The following is a 20,902-nucleotide window of genomic DNA, read 5'->3' on the forward strand; positions in this document are numbered from 1 at the left end:
ATGAGACTGACATGTTGCTTACTGCACTGAGGCAGATTATATTAAGTTTTAAAGCACCTTCATAAACATCTTCAGAGTAGCAATGATGTATTTTATGCTCCCAGCTCTGTTTTGGAATAGCTATTGTTGACTCATGGTACAAATAGTTATTGAGTTTCGTACTATGAATCCAGCACAGTGCTTGGCCTCAAATCTATTGTGTGAAAATAAACTATTGTGATCCCATCCTCAGAAAGCCATAGAGCATGATAATTTCTGCTTTATTTTCTTTGTAGACATTAAGTTTATCTATTGAATAATAAAGTTTTACTGATGTTCAAACTACATTATTAAATCAGTAAAATTGGCCAGAACATGCTAAGAGTGTGACCCAGAGAAAAAATCTTCATGTAAACAATAATATTTTTCAAGTTCATGGCTGAACAAAGTATGAAATATTTGTGTTGAAATATGACATTTAAATATAGATACAATAATATAATTTTAAAATACAGTATTCAGAAAATTGGAATTTCAAATTAAGCTGATATTTCATTTTTAAGAAGTATTAGTCTTTATTGTGAGATAATAGCACAATTTTCTCAAATGTGTAGTCAATATGAACCTAAAATTTTGGAGAAATTTGTAGTATGTAAATTATTTCACTCTATCTGGAAACATTTTCTAGGCTGCACATAGGAGATTTGTTCCTATTACTAAATACAATTTTTTAAAACAAGTATCACAAAGCCATCGATGTACAACATAAATTACTAAAGATTAAAATTTGAGCCAAGTTGTAAATCAGCATATTATGTAGCATATTAAAATATGTGTAAACATTATTTTAAGGGCTAAAATATATGTTGTCATTTTGGTATATTTTCCAAATTTGAGGATAAGCTCGACCTAATTTTTCTTGTCCATGCCCATTAACTTGCTATAATTTCCAGATATTGAGGAAACTTCCTTGAGACAGTTAAAGAGCTTATAAATCAGATACTTCAGCATAATCTATACAAGAGATATCTTTATTTAAATAGGCCTTCAGTTACATTTTGGCATGCAGCTCTTATCTAGGATGATTCTTATTTTTAAGAGATAGAGTACAATCTCAATAGCTGCTAAATTTGAACTAATTGGTTTCCCTTGTGAATAATACAGATATTATACAATATTAAATAAATTCTGAGTTTAGAACTGTGTAGTATCATAATTTTTACATTGCTTAAGGCACCTAATTTATTTCTTCTACAAATAAAAATAGTTTTATTTTTATTTATTAAAATAAAAGCAATCCATACTTAATTTCAAATGAAGACAACAATTCAAAACAGAATAAAGAAGCTACAATTATCTATAATCCCTCCACCCAAAGAATGTCAATGGTAAACATGTTAGCACACATCCTTTCCGACTTTTTAGTTGAATAGAATTTTGGTATTTTTTAATGTACAGATTCTTGCACATCTAAGACTATCGTCCTGTTTACCTTACACCTAAATAACAAATAGGCTCGATATAGGAATCTGATTTTTCAACCTTTATTTTCTTGAAACTCAGCAAACACTTCTCCATCATCTGGTAATAGAGTACTGATGAAAGAAACATTTAACTGACTTCGGTCCCCATGTTAAAGGCAATCTATTTTATTTTTTTCTGCATCAGTTTTTATAAGATTTTTTTCAAATTATCCTGGAAATCAAACAAACAAACATGATAGGCTATATCATATATATACATATATATCTTATTAATTGGTCTTGAATTTGTAAACATTTTCAGTAAGTAAACATATTTTCCTCAATGCAGTATAGCATCTTTATTAATATCATTGGTGGTTCTGTGTCTTCTTGTTTCTTTCTCCATGTATCTGTCATGTTTATCTCTTTCGACTTAATCTCTTGCTTCTCTTTCCCCACATTCCATGATATTCTTAATATTGTACTTTCTATTACTGATTCAAAATTCTGTATCATTACTGCCTTTTCTTATTTCTGGAATGTACTTGCCTATTGATATTTTAATACTTCCTTGAATTATCATTCAGAAATTGCTTTAGAATGCTCTCCCACATTAAACAGTTCCTTCCATTGACCCCTTAGTTTCATGCCCTTACACAACTTTTTAAATGTATCTAACAATTCTCCAATTTTTTCTCTTTAAAAAAATCCAACTTTGTGCTATTGTATTAGTTTTTACAACAACAGCTTTATTTTCCTTGTGTTATAGTTTTTAAACTTTTGGCGATAATTTTGTTTTTTTTCATTTACCATATTCAGTGAGATTACCAGAATTAGACTCACAAAATTTATTCGCAAATTAGTCTTAAATTCTATTGATTAGTAATATTCATTCTGGCTCTTAGCAGATAAACAATGAAATTTTAATCTTTGCCAAATTTCTGAGATGAACATAATATCACTTATAGGTTTTAAATATTTATGAATAGACTATGCATTATTAATATTTTAAAAATATTCTGATATCCTCACATAAAACGAACTATGTAAACACAAGCTATAATGAATATGCAGGCAGAGCTGATCGTCAGCAGACCTGTCATACAAGCTGTTAAACATATTGAATTTATCATATTTTATCAGGTCTAAGATAAACTTTTCTTTGTTACCTTTGAACATCATTGAAATAGGGCTGCATTCTGTAATCATGGATAAAGTTTGTGATGTGGCTGTCACTTGCTTCACGTTTCTATGCATCTTGAGAAAAAGCCTTGGGAAAAAAATACCAGAGTTAATAGTGAAGCGCTCTTTTAGAAAACATTCTATTAGCGATGTCTTGATGATAGACAATAATGTTGTGTGGAAAAATACAGAAATTAATGACTATGCTGAAAAGTGATTCAGAAGACTGAGATTCTTAATGTAAAGAAATTTTAGAAATATCTTAACCAATTAATTTTCTTATTTTGTATATGCACAAAAATGATACATGATAGAAATATATACTCCAATGTCTGAAAACAGTTCTTTCAATGGAATAACCTAACAATTCTCAGTGATGAGAAAAATTGTGACAATGTAGTTGGTGACATTTTGCCAGGAGTAAATGAAACAATGATTCATTCTACGATTGATGCCTTTTGAGATTGAATGAAATATGATATATTAATACTTCCTCATTCATCGGTAGTTCTCACCTAAAACCACTCAGTGGGATCCTCTTTCCTAGCACAGCCACACACCTCATCTAGAGCCTCCTGGGATCTCTCCACATCGCAGCAGTGAGTCTGCAAGACTTGCTCCAAAAGGATTTTCTGCTCTGATTCACTGGGGCTGTTTCCTGCATCTGAAGTGAACCTGAGATGTTTAACAGGGAAAATAGTAATATCTAACCTCCATGAGTGTTTGAAAATTAACTAATAGGGATACAGGACCAGAGCATCCAAAAAGGTGTGCTGTGGTAGGGTTACAGCTGTGTAGGGAAGGGATGTGATAAAGACAGTGATCCTTCAGACCTTGGATGGCTGTGTAGGACCAGAACTCCTGGAACTCCATTAAGCACTGACTCTAGATCAAATAATAGTAACGCATTGTGCCATCCCAAATATATAAAATGAGATGCGGTGGCTCACACCTGTAATCCCAGCACTTTGGGAGGTCGAGGCGGGCAGATCATGAGGTCAGGAGATAGAGACCACCCTGGCCAACATGGTGAAACCCCGTCTCTACTAAAAATAAAAAAAAAATTAGCCAGGCATGGTAGCTCACCCCTGTAGTCCCAATTACTCAGGAGGCTGAGGCAGGAGAATCACTGGAACCTGGGAGGCAGAGGCTGCAGTGAGCCGAGATCGCACCACTACACTCCAGTCTGGGCGACAGAATGAGACTCTGTCTCAAAAAAAAAAAAAAAAAAAAAAGAAAGTGCCTCCGTAGGGATTCTGTTGCAGATCCTACAGTTACAGCTTGATCTTACTAGCTTAATAAAATACAGTTTCAAAAAGGCAACCAAGTTTGCGTATGGGATTCAACATACTCAGGAATTCTTAGTCCATAAATCCTTATTCAGTGAAACAAAGAATTTAACACACAAAGGAAAACACAGTAACAGTAACAATAACACCACCATGCAAAAACATTCAGGAGCAAAAAAGCCTCTTCATAGGACATAAAGAGACCAAGATATGATGAAAATGTAGTTTAACACAAAGTAGGGGTTTGAGGATAGAACAAAAATTTGGCAGAGGAGTACAGTTTTCCAACAAGAGAAATCACTTTAAACTGGAACTTTTCATTCAGATTGAGAAAAAGGACATATCAGAGGGAATGATCCAACCAAATATCCTTTACTGTGTAAGAAATACTGATCAAGAAGAAGCGTTTAGATATTTCCCCAGCCTTTGTGTCAGAAATCATCCTTTATCCTTTATAATTATATGGAAGGAAGGCTGGACAAGTTTTATAAAGAGCTGATAGAGCTCTATTCTCAAACTTGATGGGGAGAGCAGAGTTAGATTTGGGAATTGGCAAATACGTGGAACAAATCACTATATGCCGTAACTATAAAGTATCCTGGCACTAAAGAATATATAATTTAGCCTTTCTTGAGAATATAGTCACCCCTCAGCATTCAAAATTTGTGGAAACTCAAGTCCCTTATATAAAATGGCATAGTATTTACATATAACCTATGTATATCCTTCAGTATACTTTAAATCATCTCTATGTTACTTATAATTCCTAATTATATGTAAGAATTTATATGCTATGTAAATAATTGTCATACTGTATTGTTTTTTAATTTGTATTTATTGTTGTATTCTTATTTTTATTTTTTTTTGTTTTCAAATATTTTCAATCCATGATTGGTTGTATCCATGGATGAGGAACCCATGGATATGAAGTGCTGACTGTACTACATTTCCCTAAGCACATGGAGTAATTGCATAACATGGGAAAAATGTGTCCTAGTTCATTGTTTTAGAGTTTGGAGGCAAATTGATTTTTAATTCATGTAAATTAAGATGATCAGAGTAAGCATAATATAACCTAAAGATATCATTGCCTGCTGGATGGCAGGGCTATAGAGCAGCTGTCATCACAGATGAGACACCAGGCATATAATCACTTTAGCATCTTTGACAATAGCAAAGCCTCACTAAAAAATCTAGTCAAATTTTAAAATTAGAATTTACACAATAGAGTGCAATTCGTATGCAATGACACCAGCAAATTTAAGGAATATTGAAATATTCTATACAATTAAATAACTGAAAAACTGCAGCACCAAACCCAGTATTCGAAATTGAATTTTCAGCTGAACATGGAAATATAATTTTAGAAGATATATAGGACAGGGTTTTTATGGCCATCATGTCCTTCCAATCAGTTTTCTCCTGCTCATGAGCTCATGTGCTCAAAGTATATTTCATTCTGGGGAAAGGCTGCCATAAAACCATGCTCCAACCCTCTTTCCTTTTCCTTGGAACAAGTCCACTGAGGTCTGTAGAAGAGACAGAGAAACATAACAGTGATTCATTCATTGAACATTTACTAGGAGTTTAATTAATTAAGGCAGGGTATTCCTATTATCTCTAAATTATTTCTGACATAGCTGGTAATGTACTTTTGTACTTCACAAACAATAGCAATGGAAACTTCATTTGGATGTTATGAGGTCTCAAAGCTTGAATACTTTCTGCCACCAACTCTACATAAATCTTTTGATTTTGTTATACTTTTTACATATATATGATGAAATACATATCTATTTTCTTTCTAATAGTGCATATTATTGTATCATATTTCATGTGAAAAACCTGTATACAATGTAGAGACTAAAGTATAATTTTTTTTTAAAATCTCCTTTTATTTGTATTTATTTTAAAACATTAGATTTATTTCTAAATTATTAATAGCTTCATATGGTTCAAAAATCATAATTACACAAAACCTATTCATTAAAAAAATCTAATGGTTGTCCCTGACCCATAATCCTAAATCCTTTATCCCTTTCATAGGTAAAACCTTTAAAAATTGAAATAATTCCAGAATTACAGAAGAGTTGCAAAAATGCTACACATAATTCCTATATATTCTTACCTAGTTTCCCCTTACATTAACATCTAACATGGAATACTGATCACAACTAAGAAATTAACATTGGTAAAATACTGTCTTTCACTAATGACCTTTCCTGTGTTTCAGAATTCAATTCAGGATTCCACATTGCATTTATGTGACATGTCTCTTTGGTCTTAGGTACTCTATGACAATTCCTTAGGCTCCCTTATCCATGACCCTGATATTTGGAAGAATACTAATTATTTTGTAGAGTGTCCACCAAATGATTTGTGTGATGTTTTCCCATGTTCAGGCAGTGGTTATGGATTATGTGGTAAGAATAGTACAGAAGTGAAGAACTCTTTGGTAATATCATACAGGGGAAGGCGGCATATCACATAAGTCATTGCTGGTGAGGCTCACGTTGATCACTTGACTAAGGTTGTATCTGCTAGCCTCTCCATGGTACATATACTATTTATCTCTTTGTAGTTCCTAATTATTTTGAGAGAGGCACTTAGAAACTATGCAAATATCCTGTTTCAGAAAATATTTTTTTGTCCACTAATTTTAACATTCATTGCTGGATCTTACCTGGAGTAATTTATCCCTTTGAGATTCTAGTAATAATATCATATTTCTATCATTCCTTCTATCTTTATTAATTGTATTTTTTTCTGAAGAGTTGGTATTTTCCTCCATTTATTTTATTAATCCATTAATTTATTTGTATTAGTGTAAGCTCATGGATATTATCTGATTATTTTCATTATAATCTAAGAATACCATTATTTGTTTTCTTATTCAATTTTTTTCAACTTTGACCATTCATATTGGCTTCTTTGTTTTTAAGAGATGGGGTCTTGCTTTGTTGCCTAAGCTGGGCTTGAACTCCTGGGCTTAAGGGGTCTTCCCACTTCAGCCTTTAAGTGCCTGGGACTACAGGTGCACACCATTGTGCCCGGATAGGTTGGTTCCTGTATGTTTTTTATATGCTCCATTAGTTTCTTTGTTTCCCCTATTCTATCCCTTATTTTTTAAGTGCTGTCTTTTTTCTGTCATCACAGATACTTCAGACTCTCCTAAATTTTTCTTACCCTCACCTTGGAGTCAAGTAGACCTCCAAGGAGCCCTGCCTTTTTAATTGAAAAATAATATTCATAGATCTAAATCTGGATGCCACTGATATTTGTGACTACTGGGGTGCTGCTGCTTTTGGCTTTCTCAGTAGAGATAAAAAATACATATGTATAAAAGGTCATGCTTATACACATCTGTATTTGTTTCTATGTCTACTTATGTAGATAGATGTGTTTTAAAGAAACCACGATTCCATATTGGTAACTAGAACTCCTATACAACACCACGGTTCATTTTATCCTTCCTTTTTTGTTGTTTGTAACTTCTTTCATTGACAGCGAGGAATATGTTTCTCATTATATCCTAACGTATTTACTTGCTTGCTTAACCCTAATATACAAATAAAGTAGTTCCAGAATTTCTAGCTCCTTCCCCTACATAGTTGAAACAAATGTATCAACTAAAGTTTATGTCTATATATACTTCTTTTTTGTCCTTAGCCTTGCATTATTAAGCCAAAGCATTTTCTAAAGTTACAGAGATCATCAACTTTCTTTCCATCTTCTTCATTGTGGTTATCTAATTCATCTGTAGTACCGTTAAATTCATTTGTCACAGTCTGCCTTCTGTCTTTTCCCTCATATTGTTGCAGTTTTTCTGCTCCTTAGCTCAGCTCGGTCCGAGGTCTTGTCACACAACCAGGAAGAATTAGGCACATGGACACTGAAGAGAGAGTGGAGTCGAATTTATTAAGCAAAAGGAAAGCTCTCAGCAAAGAGGGGACACGGAGGGTGGTTCCCCTACCCAAAAGTGGGGAAGTCCCTCACGTGGCTGGGTCTGGGGCCTTTTATGGACTCAGAATGGGGAGTGCATGCTGATTGGTTTGTAAGTATGCAAGAAAGTTTAAAGCAAATACACCACTCAAAGGTGGGCATGACAGTGTAGAAAAACCAATTAGGAAAGGGTAGGTATATATAAAATAGGAGAAGGGTGGAGACCAATCAGAGGAAAGTACGCCAAATGGGAAGACAAGTTCTTAATCCGATCTGAGGATTTAACCTGTAGCTTGGCTTTCAGGCTTTAAGCTGTCTTTGGCTTGGAGGTGGGGTTCCACTGAGGACCCTCCCCTATCTCTATAGGCATTTGGCTGCCTCCTGCCACTCTCATTTCCCCCCTCTGAAGAGGTACATCTAACTGCCATTAGAATAGGGATAAAGACTGATCTTAACTGCTTTCTGCTCACAGGGTGTGCTGTTTTGTGACCCACATAATTTAGACCACATATTTACATTTTGAAGACATTTGTATTTTACCAGTTATCTTTCAAACTGTTATTATTTTTCAAAGATTGAAGTCACATGAACTAAAAGACATTACGGCCTTTATTTTTCCTTCCAAGAATATTTCCTGTAAGTGCTTATTTTCTTTAAACCAATTAATTAAAGCTCTTTTTTATATAACCATCACATACATAATACATATACAGACAGAAGAAGATCTAGTATTTATAAGATTTTTCATTTGTCCATCTCTTAAATGGATTATTGGCCTCAGGGTGGAGCCCTTCAAGAAGCAGGGCTAGGAAAGCATGCAGTTTCCAGGGCCTAATAAACAGTAATAGACGGAAGACAAAAACAGATTTGAGATTGATCCACTTTTAATACCTGGGGTTCCATGAGGAAAACAGAGGTTTTATCTTGAGATGGGGTCCGTAGCACCTTTTCTATTTTTCCCAAGGAGTCCCATGATCTCAGAAATTATCTTAGGGACTCTCATGTTTGCACCAAGAATGGCAAGACAAAATGGAGAAAAATAATTCGGTCAACTGAGAAAAAAACCTTTTCCCGAAGAACAAGATCCATGAAGAGAAAAATATAAAGGCCTTTTAAATATACCTATAGCTTAGATGTTTACTTTTAATTAGGCTGAGCCCTCTTTAAGAAAAACCCTTTAAATCCCTTTTTACCCAACTTTAGTCATGACCAGTGGTCAATATTTCTGGCTTTCGAACTTGATCAAAAGTAACCTCACGGATGAAACCAACAAGCCTCAACTAAGGTTATGACTTAACTGGGAATGTATAAAGTATTTTCAAATAGGTGGTAAGCAGTTTTTACAAAACCTAGACTCTTTAATGGTAGCTCAGAGAAAGGAAGATTTACGAAAGGAAGCTAGAGGCCGGGCTCCGTGGCTCACGCCTGTAATCCCAGCATTTTGGGAGGCTGAGGTGGGCAGATCACGAGGTCAAGAGATCAAGACCATCCTGGCCAATGTGGTGAAACCCTGTCTCTACTAAAAGTACAAAAAAAAAAAAAAAATTAGCCAAGAGTGGTGGAGCATGCTGTAGTCCCAGCCAATCAGGAGGCTGAGGCAGGAGAATCGCTTGAACCTGGGAGGCAGAGGTTGCAGTGAGCTGAGATCATGCCACTGCACTCCAGCCTAGCAGCAAAGTGAGACTCTGTCTCAAAAAAAAAAAAAAAAAAAAGAAAGGAAGCTAGAAGTTGTTCATGGAGGGGAAGAGAATCAGCAAATGGTAAAAGTTACACAGATATTAACCAGAAAGTATTCATTCCCTAAGCTGGGATTGAACCTGGGGCACCATTGTAAAATGGCGGAGACCAAAAGAAAGTACTGCCACATGGTAACAAGGTTAAGCTCCCAAAAATTTAAAACAAGATGGAGACCTGCAGCAAAGTTTATTACTGAGCAGCGTGTCAGGCTGGCTTGAACAGCAGGCTTATGAGGTCCTAGGCCCGCATTCTATCCTAAGGTACCCCTCTTTATGAAAGGCACACAAAGCACACCAGATTGGCTGTAGCTTAAGACTAGCCTCACAATTTTTTTCCATTAATCAAAACTTTATAGAGGATGTAAACAGTGATTTTGTCACCCATTGAACTGATTTGCACAGGGAAAGGGAGGCCAGAAGTCTGACTGGTAAAAAGCTTTTACCCTTTTGCTGGCATGTCAGGCTTCTAGGTTCCCTTCCCCCAAGCTCAATTTTAAGCCAAGCAGTTTGAGGTTTGGGAAAATTAACTTTTCCCAGTTTGGAGGATGCATCCAAGGGGAGTGTCCTGTGGTATGGGGACAGGATTACCCATCTGCAAAGACAGGACAGAGGAGGAAAAGGAGAAAGAAGGTGTTTTTTCCAAAGGAGTGTCAGTGATTCAGGAGGCATTTAAGGGAAGTACAAACTGAAGATGATTGGTTACCCAACCGGAAAGAGGGGAACAAGGTGTCCCTAGTTCCTTTCTCTTCCTGGAGTACGTGAGGGAGACAAAGAAGAGGTGTCCTGCTTTCTTCTGTCCTTATATCCCAGAGTCCCGGTGACCTCGGCAGGGTGCTGTCCATGGGTTCCAGTGCAGCTTTCACTCATGTTAACAGGGTGGTCTAGGAGGTGGGAATTATCCAGACTCACCCACATGCTGCCTTTCTCCCCTGCTGTAGATAACCGTAGAGGTCTCCAGAGCTCATTTATCCCATGGATACTACCATGACCTCTATCCATGAAGTAGAGGTCTCCAGAGCTCATTTATCCCATGGATACTACCACGACCTCTACCCATGAGACAGGGGCTTGGCTTAATCCACAGAAACTAGTCCTGCTCACCTACGCTGTGCGGCTTGACTTCTGTTGTCATCTGCCTCTGGATCCCTCAGATCCAGTTTTCCTTACTAGGGCTTCAACCCAAAGCTTGGAATTGAATCTGGGGCAAGAAGGTAACTCAGAAGGGTTCGTGAACTCATTAAGTCCCAGGTGGCCCTTGCCAGATTGCAGCCAGCAGCCGGCAGGGCTGCTCCTTCGCTGCTTCCTTATCATAATTCAAATGCTAATGTAAAGCTGTGGAGGCCAGTCCTGCTCAAACAAAAGAGAAAAAAGAGAGTCCCATGAATTGGGGACCTGGCCTAGTAAAACACTGTTCAAAAGAAAAAAAAAAAAAAAACTCTCACATAGAAAAGCTCCCTGTATTTGCAGGGCTGTGTTAACTCTTGACATGGTGGAGAAAGAAAAAAACAAAACAAACAGCTTAAGTGCAGGGCAGGTAAGGTGCCTGGGGAAGAAACCCTCTTGTTCTGTGCAAATTGATTCCTCCAACAGGAAGAGAAGTTCTTAATTACTGTGCCCTCCTTCTAGTTCAGACTGAGATGGACTAGGGTAAGAAAGACGCCATGGGTGTGTGGCAGGAGGGGGTGGCGAGCGGGAAACACTGGCTAGCAAGCTGCGTGGGGCCTCTGGCCCCTGAGACCACCCTGGGGCCTGGGCAGTGGCTGCAATACACTCTTGCCCTGCATGGTCATTGGACGTAGCATGTGCACACGGCGGACATGATCAGGCGCCCCAAACGGAAGTTGGGGGATAAGTGGGCAGCCACTGCTCACCCATCCATCTGCCTCGTGTGCCTGTGGCCACTGGGGTGCGGGGAGGGATGCAGCTCTAAGAACAGACAGATACCACATTTTTCTGAATCGCATATGTGATGGCTGGGCCAAATGCTCATTCTACCGTGTAATATTTCCGCAGTTTGCAGCAACACCTTTAACGTTGCAAAAGAAGGGATAGAAGCCATTTCAAACCATGAAAGAAGGAAGAAAAAATACCTTAGAAAAGTCTGGGAGTCTTGGTCAATGCCCTAATGGGTGGTCAGGAGGGAAGCCAAGTCTAGGGGCCTTGTGGCAACACTGAGAAGTGGACTCAGCCAGATGCTTTCAGTTGCCCCAGGACCGTATTCTGGTCCCACGCAATGGCCAGACCTCCCTGAAGGGAAACAAAGCTGACATCCCTTTTACCTGAAAGAGAGAGAGAGGTGGCAGGGTCGCATCCTGTCTTCTGTAACTGCGCCATTTGTTCTTAATTGTCTCACCCGAGGTTTGGTGCTTCATCTGCCTTCAGAAAAACGTCTGAGGATGAGAAGCCTTGAAAATGAAAGTGAAAGAGGGTTTGGGTCCGTATTTACTCACCCTCCAGGTATCCCCGTAGGAGCCACCAAAATGTTGTGGTTTTTCTGCTCCTTAGCTCCGAGTTCTTGTCTCACAACTAGGAAGAATTAGGCACCCTGACACTGGGGAGTGAGTGGAGTAGAATTTATTAAGCAAAAGGAAAGCTCTCAGCAAAGAGGGGACATGGGGGATGGTTCCCTTACCTAAAGGCAGGAAAGTCCCCCATGTGGCTGGTTCTGGGGCCTTTTATAACTCAGAATGGGGAGTGCATGCTGATTGGTTTGTGAATATGCAAAAAAGATAAAAGTGAAGATACCACTCAAAGGTGAGCAGAACAATGTAGAAAAACCAATTGGGAAAGGGTAGGTATATGTAAAATAGGTGAAGGGTGGGGACCAATTGGAGGAAATTGTGCCAAACAGGAAGACAAGTTCTCAATCCAGTCTGAGGATTTACCTTGCAGCTTGCTTGGCTTCTGTCTCCAGCTTGGAGGTGGGGTTCCTCTGGGGACCTGTCCCTATCTCCCTAGGCAATTGACTGCTTCATGCTGTTCTCAATATCTTGAATGATTACTTTAAATTTATATATATATTTTATATATTAAAATGCATCACCATAGTACGATAGAAAGCCATTCCATCCTACCAGAAGTTCTGTGCAGTTCCACAGATGACTTTGCCCCAACCCCAATTGCTGGTAACAATTGGCAACGGTTTTGCTCTCTGTAGTCTTGCCTTTCTCAAGAGTGTCATATAAATGGAATTGTACAGTTTTGGATCTGCCTTCTTTGACTTAGAAAAATGCATTCAAGTTTGATCCACATTGTTGCATGAATCAATAGTTCATTCTTTCTTATTGCTGAGTAGTATTCCATTGTATGAATGTACTACAGTTTGTTTTTCTTTCATTGGTTGAAAGCCATCTGTGTTGTTTCTAAATTTTGGAAATTATAAATATAGCTGCTATAAGCCATGTGCAGTTTTCTGTGTGAACATAAGTTTCATTTCTCTTGGGTAGATAACTTGGAATAGAATCACTGGATTGTAGATGTACATTTTATTTTATAATAAACCTGCTAAACTATTTAGCAGAGTGGCTGTGCCATTTTGCATTCCAACCAACAAGATTTCTAGCTGCTCTGCATATTTGTCAGCATTTAATATTGACAGTATTTGGGGCAGGCATTATAATGGGTGCATAGTGGTATCTTATAGTGACTTAATTTGCATTTACCTGATGGTTAGTTACACTGACATTGTTTCATATGCTTTTATGTCATCTATTCACCTTTTTTGATGAAGAATCAATCACTTGAGATGTGCTTTGTGTCTGGCATATATTCTACATTTGTAAGTGTTCCAACTGCTTTTGAAGAAATATATGTTGTACAGTTGTAGAAATAGAATGTTTTCTATGCCAATTAGTTGACCTTGATTAAGTATATTGTTCAAATCTTTCATAGCCTCATTAAATTTTTGTCTATTTTACTATTTTATTAGCTAACAAGAAAATTATGTTCAAAACTAAATCTGATTATGGCCTTGTCTACTATTCCTTTTAGTCCTATCAAATTTTGTTTTGTGTAGTTTGAAGCTATGGTCCTAAGATTCTTATGTCTTTCTGCTGAACTTAAATACTTTCATCACTTATTTAGCAATGTAAGAATTTTCTAGCGTTCACTCTGTTTATACCTGACAGCAGCGCTTTGTGCTATTGTGGGCATATATTTTAATTCTGCATATTTTATAGGACCTGGAAAACATTATTTTTATATTTTTTCATAGGTTTACACTCTCTTTTGCTTTTCATCCCTTCTTGAAATCTCTGCTTTCATTTAGTATCATTTTCATTTAGCCTGAACAACTTCCTTTATTATTTCTTATGGTCCTGTTCTGCTGTCAACAAATCCGCCACCTGTTGTTTGGCTGACAGCATACGCATTTCACCACCAATTTTTAGGATATTAATTCACGGTATAGAATTATAGGTTGCCAGATTAAAAAATCTTTTAGCTATGATAAGATGTCATTATATTACCTCCTGACTTCCATAGTTTCTGTCAATAAGTCAACCGCGGGCTTTCTGATGCTCCTTTGAAAGTAAGTATCTCTTTCTCTAGCAGTTTTATGAATTTTTTAATTTGTCATTAGTTTTTTTTTATTTTTAATTTTTTTTTTACCAGTTTTATCAATATGTTCTTAGCTATGGCTTTCTGAGTGTTTATTCTGGCTAGAGTTCTTGGAGTTTCTTCAGTGCTGTTTGTTTGATGTATTCACTATGTCTGTAAATTTTTGGATATTATCTCTCCAAGTACTTTTTCTTTCCCATTCTCTTGCTGTGCATGTATTTTAGATTATCTGATTCAGTCTCACTCTTACATTCTGTTTTTTTTCTTTCCACTTTTCTTCTCTCAATGCTTCAGTTTATACTTTTAAAAATTATTTTGTAATTATTTTCATTACTTTGTGAGGTTACTAATCTTGTCTTTTTCTTTGTCTGGTGAGCTAATGCATCCATCCAATAAGTACTTAATATCAGATACTATAAGTTTATTTCTAGAGTGCTTATTTGACTTTGTTTTTAAAGATTTCCATTCACTGTTGAACTGTTCTACCTTTCTATCCATTTAGACTATTTTTCTTTATTTTCCTTAGCATATTAATAATAGTTATAGATGCTTCCTGACTTATGATGGAGTTACAAACTGATAAAATATCATAACTTGAAACTACATTTAATACACCTAACCTACCAAACCTTGTAGCTTAGCCTAGCCTACCCACCTTAAACATGCTTGGAACACTTACCGTACCACATGTTGCTAGTTCAGGAAAAGATCAAAATTCAAAATTCAAAGTACAGTTTCTACTGAATGGGTATTATTTTGCACCATTTTAAAGTTGAAAAATTATACATTGACCCGCCATAAGTCAGGGACTGTGTGTATTTTAAAGTCCTTTCATGCTAACTCCAATATCTATATTACGTATGGATTTATTCCTATTGTTAGGTTTTTAAAATTATTGATCAATTTTACTTCCACAATGTATATATCATACTTTTTATTGTAATCAGATGTTGTACATACAAGGGCTGTAGAGGCTTCAAATATTATTTTGCCCAGACAGAATTCAATGTTTCCTCTGTCAGGAAGAATGCACGAAGAGCTGACTATATCAACCAGTCAGAGACTGAGCTGAGTCAAAGCTGATTTGTAATTAGACTCAGTCCATCTGTGATTCATCCTGTTCTTTGGGCCTTGCTTTTGACTGACAGCCTGGAAGGCCTCTGTCTCCCCAGTCCTGAAATACTGCAGAAGATTCTTCACTGCTTTCAGAAATTTGAGCTTTACTCTTGTACATTTCCCCCGCTGAGCTTCAAAATCTTGCAAATTGCTTGAAGGGAAGACCAGTCATATATTTGACATAAGCTGCTTCTCTCTAGGGGAACTTTTTCTTCTAACCACTCCAAGACTGTGAAAGATTTGATTTGCCTATTAGAATTTCCTTACCGAATCCCCTAGTTTCCTGTTTAGTTGCAACACAGAGCAAACGTCCACATATCACCCTGGCCCCAATAATCATTGAAAGCTCTGCTTCTATCCCTCTTCCCCAGTACAATCTCTTTGCCTGGACGATGTCCAATCCACAATCTGTTCCCAGAATCAGCAAATGCCTTAAGGAAATAAAACAGGCAGTAATCATTTACTCACCTAAAAAATGCATTTCCTTTTGCAGAATTTTAGTTTATCTAATTATTCTTGCTTCCACACTCTTCAAAGTTTTTAAAATATGATTTTTTTACATTTATAGCTTTTTCAGTTGTTACTTTGGTAATGTTCACCTTTCATGACATCCTGCATTTTACTCAGAAACAGAACCCATTTCTCAGGATTTCTTAAAGTGGATCTGATTCAGATTAGTTTCTAAAATATAATTGAAGCTGCAAGATATAAAGTCAAAAGGTGTTAATGGCGATGTTTTAACAACATGAGAAAAGCCTGTCTACAGTGAAATAGATGAAAGAAATCTACCTGCAGACAGCAACTGACAGAAAAAGAAGAGAGTTCTGCTTGGGTTCCAGAATGGTGGTTTTTCCCAAGGTGCAGCTGCATTCCTACTTTGTCCAAAACTTGGTGGTTCAATTCCTTTTTTGACTCTAGGGAGCCCCAATCTCCTTGAAATAAATTCCTGTCTTTTGTTTTTAGGTTGATTAAATTGGTTTTCCGTCACTTGTAATAAAAGTCTTAGTTAATATTATCATATTATTAAATAGGTCAACACAAGGCATAGTGTTGTTGTTGTCATTCTTTTAGGCTTTTGCTTCTTAATGTTTACTCTGGATTTCCTGGCTCAATTTGCAATGAAGATGATAAATGTGGCATCTTGCTGCATTCAACATGCTTATCTGACATAGTTTCTCATCCATTTCTTATATCTTCAGGGGCCTTGGAAAACATATGGCCAAACATATTAGAACTGTATATTTGGCAAGAAGAAATAAGGTCTGAATGAGGCTAGGAGGAGCTCTGCCATACATAAAGTGCAAAAGTTTTAGAACATTGGCACTTAGATTTGTTTTTGCTTACATTCTTGGTTTTTGCCTTGTTCTTAGTAACTGAACATGCTACACCAGGGATTTTGGCTAATATGTTCTTTAAATAACTTTATTCAAATAATTGTATCACCGGGGATAGATCTCTTTATCTTTGATGAGTTCCTGATACATAGGGGGAAAAAGTCAGTTAAGTTCCACACACTAGCAAAAAAGAAAAGCAATTTAATTTGCATAGGTTATTTTTGTAACTGATATTCAAACTAACATGGTTAAATATGGAGAACAGGGGATATCACTCTATTTAATACATTCCATCCTTACAATTTTTAAAAAGCTTTAATTAATTATTTATTTCAATGTGTATATTTATGGGCCTGGCAGGGCCTGGGGAAAGTGTTAATGATAAAGAAAAAGATAATGAGAAGGAAGAGAGAAAAAAAAGAAAGAATGGAAAATAACAGCAAAAATTAAAGCACACCATGAATATAATTATGCCAAACTAATTTGGGTAACAGCTTAGCTTGATTTCTATTTGGGCTGTGGACATCAAACTATGTAGTATATGATCATCTATCAACAGTACTTTTGAAATGATAATTAGCTAGCTACACATAATCACAGTGCCCAGTTTTCGATCTGATTTTTACCACAATCACCCCCAACCTCCAATCCCTGCCTTCACCCCCACATAAAAATTTGAAGGCATCTAAATGAATATTACTATGGAGACTTAAATAGCTATGAGCAATGATGTCATCTCACAGGCAGAAGGAAACGAAGTCATGGTCAGGTGAGCAAGATGGGTGGCTATGCTGAGCTGCATGGCTGATCCAGTGTAGAATACTGTTCAATGGTTGTAACTTGAAATTAGAGACTTGAACTTGAAAATTGATTCTATCACTTACCAGCTGTCTGACATTGGCAAAATTACTTCAATTCTCTAAGCTTCAACTTCTTTATCCAGAAAATGAGAATGATAATGACAACTCTCAGTGTTATAAGAAATAAATGTAGGAATGTATGTAGAATACATAGCATATGGCTTAGTTCATTGTGCTCAATAAAGGATAATGATTCTTATTCATGAATGACAGGTAAAGAAGCAATAAAGCACCAGAGAGTGATGTCATTTTTCCTGTTTGAAAATAAGAATTTTGCTTTTCTTTGGCAAAATAAGTGTTTTGCCTTTTCTTTATTTCTTTGAAAATAAAGACTTTGCATTTCTATTGCTTCATCACTTAGGCTGAAAGACAACTTCACCATCAAATTATTTGGTTTAGTTTTTCAAGAGAGACTTCATCTTGAACAGAGCTGCTTAATTACACTGCCAACTTAAAAAAGCAAGTTGTTTCTAAGTTTGGTGGATTTATTGGCATTGTTTTTTCATTCAGATATTTCTCATTGCCAAATGTCACTGTGTCCAAGAAAAAAAAATTCAGCACACCATACTCTATGTAACCTGACTTACATTACTTAATAGTAGCTGTAAGATAGAATTTTTTTTTTGAAGACCTACATCTTCAGCCAGGAAATATGTGATTAGATCTTAATTGGGAGCTGGCTCTTCTAGTTTGAGCTGGGCTATCTTTGAACCAGCAGTAAATTACTTGTTGCGAGTATCTGTTCAAAGTAGCAAAGTGTTTATTCATATGGAGATATGAATATGATATGAATAAATAATTCATATGGAGACATTAAAATGTCTAAGTTATATATATTTGCTCTAAGTTTTGCTTGCATTCTTCCTTAAATAGAAATATGGCTTACATGATATTTGTATCCATATATAGACACATAGCAGAATTACCAGTTTTTAGGGATTAAGTTACACCAATCTAACATTTAGGGAATAAAGCACCTGCCTTCATTATTTGGTAAGAAAGACCTCAAAATTTCTAATAAAACAGACGGAATGTAAATGCCATGACACAAATATCAGGTCAAAGGCCTAATGTGAGGGCCAATGAATATGGAAAGGGATCTGGGCCTCATATGGTTTGGAAATCCTCAGAATTTGTCCGCAAAAATTACATGTATATCTATGTATGTATATGGTCATTTATCTGAACATTTTCATAGTTTCATCAAGGAAGATACAAAGGATGGTAAGAACCAAGTCACTGGGTGGACCTGATACTTTCATTGCCACCAGTCAGTTCTTTAAGGAATAGTTACTGGAGGAAGTATAAGATAAACCTAGAAATGGGCTACCAGCACACATTAGGATGGTGCACACATGAGCTGGTGGTCTCCTGCTGCCCGTTTCTGAAGTGAAAATATATATATATATATATATATATATATATATTTGGCTGGCCATAGATGGAGGAAGCAGAATTTGAAAGAAGCAGCATGACAGGCCTCCACACCAGATTTCTCAAGCAGTGGGATGGTGAGTGCGGGGTTGTATTTTCCTGTATCGAAGGAGAAAAGTGACAGGAGCATGAGTGTTGTAACGTTTTTCTTTCAGCAAAGCAAAGATAAAATCAGGACTTTCTTTGCTCCTGGGCCGGGACTTCTTTCAAGAGTTACTCTCTGGATGGAAGACTCTAGCGATACTGAAAGCAAGACTCAGTGGCCCCAGGCAAGAGAGCTGGCTAGGGCTGACTGGGGTTAGCTGACCGCCAGCTTACATAGAGTTGAGTTGCAATAAATTCTGTGAGATGTCTCTTGCGGTTGCTGCAGGCAGAGTATGTTTCCCTTGACACTGTCCAGTCTGGTTAGCGCTGCGCTTTAAACTTCCCAGCCTGCGCCTCGAATTTTGCTGCTGCAGCTGAAGAACTACATCTTTCTAGCATGGGAGAGGGCTCCTCGAGGATTCATTTTTCTTTGGTTCCTCCGCAGCCAGCTCACCGCTAGGATCTGGCTTTGTGTCGGCTCACCGACTTCATTTCAGTTCCAGAGTTATTCTCCACTTACTCAGCTTCTGCTAAACGTACACGCGCGTGGAATTGATAAGGGAACCACATTAATTCGCAGTTTTAGTGCCCGGTGGTCAAACGGGAGGTTATTTCTACTCAAACTAAGTTTTGCTGCGCTCAGGTAATCCATCTCCACCCTTTCCCTTCCGCTACTGATTCCCCCTCTGCTCCTCCCCTGTCTGCTGAATTTTCCCCAAAACTTGCCTGGAGGTTCCTTCTAGCGCCGCTGGGGACTGCAGAGCTGGCGCTTGGACCTTACCCAGCGGCCCTTACTCCGAAGGGATGACCCAGGCACAGGCGACTTTACAGGGTCTCTTTCTCTCTTGGGTGTTTCACACACGCGCCCCTCTGCGCAAACACCTATGCTTTATGTGTTTTAAAGTGAGAAAGGAATACTTGTAATGCGGAAGTCAGGTTAAGGAAATGGGGTTCTTCACTGAACTCTGCCAAGATCCGGTCAATATGATGGCGGTGTGTGTTTATGCAGCTCTTTACCAAAAAGGGTAAACTCAAACTCTGCCCACAAGGGGCGGATTCCTCTGGGAGTCTGGGACTGCGAAGCAGTGGAGGCATGGCTGGAGAAAGCCACAGGTCCCCAAACCGCTAAAGCCAAAAACCGTGTGGGGAACAAGTTTTGTTTTTTTCTCCTTCTCATGCTCCTGAGCAGAAATTAAAAGAGGAAAGATCGCATGGAGCTGGTTACATTCCTGTCGGCCTTCCCCGCTTCCCATCCCTTTAACACTTGTCTCTAATCCTTTCCAGTTCTCCTAGGATAACGGGAAAATTGTTTCCTGGCACCCCGCACTCCCACAGGACACACCCGCAATCGTACACACTTTTGATCCATCCTGGCCAAGGCCCCCACCTAGCGGTTTAAACTCGCCGGCTTTGCTTCCCTCTCCTATGGTTTCTAAGTGAGCGCTGCAGTTTGCAAAAATAATTGTTTATCTAGGTGGATGGGGTGGGAGGATGGGAAGGATCCCTTAAAATGTGATGAAAATGAGGCTTAAGGTTGGTGGCAAAATGCTAGGTGCTAGGACTGGAGGAGAAAAAGAGAGAAGGCTGTGCTTTTATCCTCAGGGTGGCTGCTGCAGCCCAGACCGCATCTAGAGGACGTCCTTGAAGAGCTGCCACCTTAGTTAAAGGAGTACCCTCACAATGCATGCGTGTGTGTGTGTGTGTGTGTTTCTTCAAAACACTTAACACTATAGAAAAGTATTAGTATTAATTATTTACTTGTTCATGTAGTTATTGTCTGTCTCTTCTAGAATGTAAACTGCTGGAAAAGAGGGTCTGAGGCTACTCCCACTGGCCTCCATACCTCGGGTGCCTAGAAAAATACTCAGCATAGAGTAGGTACTCTATTTTTTGCCTGCCTGCCTGGTTTAGAGAACCGGGAATTAA

At 37.6% G+C, this 20,902-nt stretch overlaps 1 long non-coding RNA gene across 3 annotated transcripts in view; it reads right to left on the reverse strand.

Annotated features, from left to right (window-relative positions):
- The window catches only part of LOC134736451 (uncharacterized), a 19,384-nt gene extending 3,428 nt beyond the window's left edge, over positions 1-15,956 (reverse strand). The window contains exons 1-5 of one of the 3 annotated variants that reach the window (XR_010120456.1): positions 15,733-15,956; positions 11,871-11,996; positions 3,140-3,299; positions 2,612-2,712; positions 995-1,674 (exon numbers count right to left, since the gene is read on the reverse strand). This is a non-coding gene — a long non-coding RNA (uncharacterized lncRNA). Of the gene's footprint in view, positions 1-994; positions 1,675-2,611; positions 2,713-3,139; positions 3,300-11,870; positions 11,997-15,732 lie in introns of those variants that run through there. The other 2 variants (XR_010120458.1, XR_010120457.1) reach the window with 2 other exon arrangements.
- Between the last annotated feature and the right edge of the window lie 4,946 nt (positions 15,957-20,902).

This window comes from Symphalangus syndactylus, chromosome 4, assembly GCF_028878055.3.
Source record: "Symphalangus syndactylus isolate Jambi chromosome 4, NHGRI_mSymSyn1-v2.1_pri, whole genome shotgun sequence".
NCBI lineage: Eukaryota > Metazoa > Chordata > Mammalia > Primates > Hylobatidae > Symphalangus > Symphalangus syndactylus.